We start from the raw sequence: 6,000 nt of genomic DNA on the forward strand, positions 1-6,000 counted from the left end.
GCATGTGGCCAAGGATTGGGATGTGTGCTCATGCAAGAAGGACATGTGATCGCTTATGCGTCTCGTCAGTTGCGGAAACACGAATTGAACTACCCCACTCATGACTTGGAACTAGCAACAGTTGTGCATGCACTTAAGATCTGGAGACACTACATTATGGGAACTAAGTGCCAAGTATACACGGATCATAAGAGCTTGAAGTACATATTCACTCAAAAGGATCTCAACCTTAGGCAATGCCGTTGGTTGGAACTTATTAAAGATTATGACTTGGAGATTCATTCCCACCCAGACAAGGCAAATTTGGTTGCAGATGCCTTGAGTCGGAAGGAGCATGTTCACTCCGCTTTCGTTGTCCAGCTACCTGATGAATTAGCAAAAGATTTTGAGAGACTCAACTTGGGAATTGTTACACACACTGAATGAGTTACCATTGAATTGGAACCTACCTTGGAGCAAGAAATTCGTAAAAGGTCAAGTGGGTGATGCTAAAATTCAAGAGATTAAGGATCTGATTACTGAAGGTAGAGGTCCGGAATTCACGGAGGATGAGCAAGGTACTATATGGTTCAAGGATCGGATATGTGTTCCGGAGATTGATAGCCTTCGTGAGACTATATTGAAAGACGCTCATGATTCTGATTACTCTATCCACCCTAGTAGCACTAAGATGTATCAGGATTTGAAGCAGAAATACTAGTGGTATGGATTGAAAAGAGATGTTGCTGCACACGTGGCTAAGTGTGATGTGTGTCAAAGAGTTAAGGCTGAACACCAAAGACTAGCTGGACTATTACACCCACTAAAGATACCCGAGTGGAAGTGGAAGGGATTGGTATGGATTTCATTACTGGATTGCCTCGCACCTAGAAAGGATATGACGATATACGGGTGATTGTGGATAGATTGACCAAAGTGGCTCATTTCATTCCGGTCAAAACTACTTATAAGGTATCTCAATTTGGCAGAGTTATATATGGCTCGGATTGTGTCTCAACACGGTGTACCGAAGAAGGTCATTTTGGATAGAGGATCATAGTTTACCTCTAAATTTTGGAAAATTTTTCATGAGAATATGGATACGAAGTTGAATTTTAGTTCGGCCTACCATCCTCAGACCGATGGACAGACAGAGAGGACTAACCAAGTACTGGAGGATATGTTAAGAGCTTGTGCTCTTAAACATGGTGGAAGTTGGGATAAGAGCTTAACATATGCAGAGTTCTCTTATAATAATAGTTACCAAGCCAGTTTGAAGATGTCACTGTTTGAGGCTCTATATGGCAGAAAATGTAGGATTCCTCTACATTGGATCAGACTGGAGGAAGATAGATCTTTGGGCCTGAGCTTATTCAAGAGGCAGAAGAGCAAGTTCGAATGATAAGAGAAAATTTGAGAATTGCACAATCCAGGCAAAAGAGCTATGCTGATAATAGGAGAAGACTACTGGAGTTTAGGGAGGGTGATTATGTCTATTTGAAGGTGTCACCACTCCGGGGTATGAGGAGATTTAAAGTTAAAGGAAAGTTGTCCCCTCGCTTCATTGGACCTTTCTTGATCTTAAAGCGAGTGGGAGAAGTTGCATATCAACTGGAGTTACTCGATCATCTGTCAGATGTACATGATGTATTCCAGGTATCTCAGCTAAAGAAGTGTCTCAGGGCACCTGAGGAGCAACTACCGATGGAGGACCTTAGTGTTCAAGATGACCTGACTTATGCTGAGTACCCTATCAGGATTCTGGACACCCTGACTCGAGTTACAAGAAATAAGGTGATAAAGATGTGCAAAGTACAATGGAGTCATCATGGAGAGGATGAAGCTACTTGGGAGAGAGAAGAAGAGCGTCAAATAGATTTTCCCTATCTTTTCACTAGTCCTTCCTAAATCTCGTGGACGAGATTCTTGTTAAGGGGGGTAGGATTTGTAATACCCAAAATTGTATACAAGGAATATATAGTGGTGTTCCTATTTCTGTATGCCATGTATTCATCATAACAAGAGCACACCTACACTTAAGAATGATTAACCAAAACAAATGAGAAAAAAATGGAATGTGCATCATGCTGAAGCTTGATTTTGTGTGCATTATGTGATGATATAAAAAAATAGAGTAAAAAGAAGTATTTTAATACCCAAACTGGAATTTAAATTCTAAAGAAAAAGAGAAGAAAATGTTTACAAATAAGGTAAAATTAATATATATATAAGTTAATTAAATTCGGTTCATGTTGGTATTTGAATTTAGGCATTTGACCTAAGTTTGAATCTCACAACAGATAGGAATTCAAACTTGAAGTTTAAATTTGAAATGAAAGTAAAGAAAGAAGGAAAACTAAAACAAAAAAAAGAAAAGAAAGTGGGAAAATTCGACCCACTACACACCCACTCCCCGCCAGCCCAACGTCACCTCGGCCGGACTCACTTGCACGTGGGGCCGCTTGGCAGCCGTGCTTCCTATCCGGTTGGAGCGTGTGTTTCACCGGCCGCTGGGACCCGCTCGTCTGGGGCGTTTCTTCCCCGCGGAACTCGCTCGCGTCACCCCGATCTCCGCACCGGCCGCGCGCCGCCACCGTGCGCTGTGGCTGCTCTGCCACCGTCGTCCGCGATGATGCGTTTGGATAGCCATCGTCCGTTCATCGGGCCGTGTACGACCAAGATTAGAGCTAGGTAACGATTCAGTCAAAGCGAGCAGTAACCGTTGATGCGATATCCGGTGGTGGGGATCCGACCTATATCACATTAAACGCAGACCGTGGGATCTGGATCCTATGGCCTCCATCCTGGGATGGCTCAGTCGGTGACCAATCTAATCAGGGTTGTCTGTGGTCGATCTGGCGGCTGATAAAGCCCCATACCCCTTGGCGAGTACAGTTTTCCACATAAACCCCTCCGCTTCATTATAATCAACCCACCGTCCTGGGGTCATTGTTCACTGAGTCTAGGATAATTTACCAGTGAGCCCCTGTACTTTGCTGAAAATGATGCGCAGTCCAGGGGGAAGTAGAAATAGAGAATTAAATATGGAAACTGATTTTTAATGCAAAAGAAATTCCAGAAACTTGTATAATTCGTATAAAATTCATTTTTGCTCCAAATTGAGTCATTCTAGAAACATTAATTTTGTGTTAATATTCTTTATCACTTAGTAAATTTTTTTAGCCATGAAACATAAATTAAAATTATTCACATGAATTATGCTATTCCAAGTACTTAATAACTTTAGAAATTCATAACTAAAAATCTATAACTCCAAATTTAATGATTCCAGTTCCTATGATTTTATTTTAATGTCTAGATTATTACTGTGTATTTTATTTACATGTTTGGTGTAATGTTAATTTTTGATATACTATGTATGTGTTGTGTTGATGCGAGTAGACGAGCAAGTTACAGAGGATTCTGAGGTTCAGCTGGTTGAGACTGCTGAGCAGGAGCTCGTTGAAGGCAAGTTGTGCCCTTGATCACTTCTTTTACCCATTCATGTTCTTATTAATCATAATGATCTGCATAGGTTAATTTTGATGGGACCCAATAGGATACCCTAGATTTTGACTATCTTTATACCTTGTTCCACCCCTGGTTTTACTACTAAAGTTTTGGGTAGTTCATGCTATCGCTTTATGTGAATTTGGGTATAAAGATATTTATCACTCATTGTTATACTTTTTATTATCTGTTTATTATTATTCATGATAAGATCATTATGTTAATGGGAACATGGAGAACCACCCGGGAAAACAGTGCTACCACAAGGGTATAATGGGACGCCCTTGGCTGATTAACTAGGAAAGCTAGTGGAGGGCTACCTTACCCGAAAGGGGCAAGGGCAGTAGGGGAGTGGTCAGTGTAGGGAGGTCCTTGGTTGATTTTGCTGCGATGGCGGTCAGGCAAGAACCCTGCATTGGAGCTTCCTATAAACTGTAGCGGGTAGTCTGAAGCTAGTGGAACTTTGTAAAGGCCTCGTAGTGGTACCCTGCCTCGCTTCCTTGGTAGAGGTGTATGGGGTCTGATCAACTCCGTGGCAAATGGGTAACACGACTTGTGGGTAAAGATGTGCAACCTCTGCAGAGTGTAAAACTGGTATACTAGCCGTGCTCACGGTCATGAGCGGCTCGGACACTCACATGATTAATCTATGGAACTTAAACTTAATCTGTCATTTCATTGCATTTGGGATTATTTTATTATTACTTTTATTTATTATTTCTAAGGTTCGGTATTTACTTATACTTAGTAATTGCTAATAAAATTTTGACCAACTTATAAAAGCAATGCTCAGCTTCAGCCTTTATTTCATTGATCAGCCTTACACTTCATGAACTCCCACCTTTGGTGAGTTCATGCCACATTATTCCCCACAACTTGTTGAGCGATGAACGTATGTGAGCTCACTCTTGCTGCCTCACACCCCCCACAGGTCAAGAACAGGTGGTTCAGGAGGAGCCACAAGGCGAGGAGTATGATCTGATCTAGGTGGCGTTTCTCAGTCGACATTTGCGCCGACGATCCTTAGTTCGTTTTATATTCATTATTTTATTTTGTAATAAGTCTTCCGCTATGTAATAAATACTCTGATGTTTTATGACATTTATCTCTATACACTCTGTTATTATATATGTTGTCTTCTTTGGCGCATGTATGAGATGCACCCGGCTTTGTTCCTTAAAACCGGGTGTTACACCTTCGACTTGTGAATATCCCTTGGCCACAAGTCGGGCTTTGTTCCTTGTCACCACACCATGCTCATCTTGCTTGTTGCGGAAGACCCACTTGGTTCCTACAACATTTTGGTTAGGACGTGGAACTAAATGCCATACCTCATTCCTTGTGAAGTTGTTGAGCTCCTCTTGCATCGCCAGCACCCAATCCGAATCTTGAAGTGCTTCCTCTACCATGTGTGGCTCAATAGAGGAAACAAAAGAGTAATGTTCACAAAAATGAGCAACACGAGATCGAGTGGTTACCCCCTTATGAATATCGGCGACAATGGTGTTCACGGGGTGATCTCGTTGGATTGCTTGGTGGACTCTTGGGTGTGGCGGTCTTGGACCCTCATCATCTTCCTTGTCTTGATCATTAGCATCTCCCCTTGATCATTGTCCTCCTCTTGAGGTGGCTCCTCTTGATCTTCATCATCATCTTGAGCCTCATCCTCGTCTTGAGTTGGTGGAGATGCTTGCATGGAGGAAGATGGTTGATCTTGTGCTTGTGGAGGCTCTTCGGATTCCTTAGGATACACATCCCCAATGGACATGCTCCTTAGCGCGATGCATGGAGCCTCTTCATCATCTAATTCATCAAGATCAACTTGCTCTACTTGAGAGCCGTTAGTCTCATCAAACACAATGTCACAAGATACTTCAACTAGTTCGGTGGACTTGTTAAAGACTCTATATGCCCTTGTGTTTGAGTCATAACCAAGTAAAAAGCTTTCTACAGCCTTAGGAGCAAATTTAGATTTTCTACCTCTTTTAACAAGAATAAAGCATTTGCTACCAAAGACTCTAAAATATGAAACATTGGGTTTTTTACCGGTGAGGAGTTCATAAGATGTCTTCTTGAGGATTCGGTGAAGGTAGAGACGGTTGATGGCGTAGCAAGCGGTGTTGACCGCCTCGGCCCAAAACCGATCCGAAGTCTTGTACTCATCAAGCATGGTCCTTGCCATGTCCAATAGAGTTCTATTCTTCCTCTCCACTACACCATTTTGTTGTGGAGTGTAGGGAGAAGAGAACTCATGCTTGATGCCCTCCTCCTCAAGAAAGCCTTCTGTTTGAGAGTTTTTGAACTCTGTCCCGTTGTCGCTTCTAATCTTTTTGATCCTTAAGCCAAACTCATTTTTAGCTCGTCTCAAGAATCCCTTTAAGGTCTTTTGGGTTTGAGATTTTTCCTGCAAAAAGAACACCCAAGTGAAGCGAGAATAATCATCCACAATTACAAGACAATACTTACTCCCGCTAATGCTTATGTAAGCAATCGTGCCGAATAGGTCCATGT

This window comes from Zea mays, chromosome 2 (genome assembly GCF_902167145.1).
Source record: "Zea mays cultivar B73 chromosome 2, Zm-B73-REFERENCE-NAM-5.0, whole genome shotgun sequence".
Lineage (NCBI taxonomy): Eukaryota > Viridiplantae > Streptophyta > Magnoliopsida > Poales > Poaceae > Zea > Zea mays.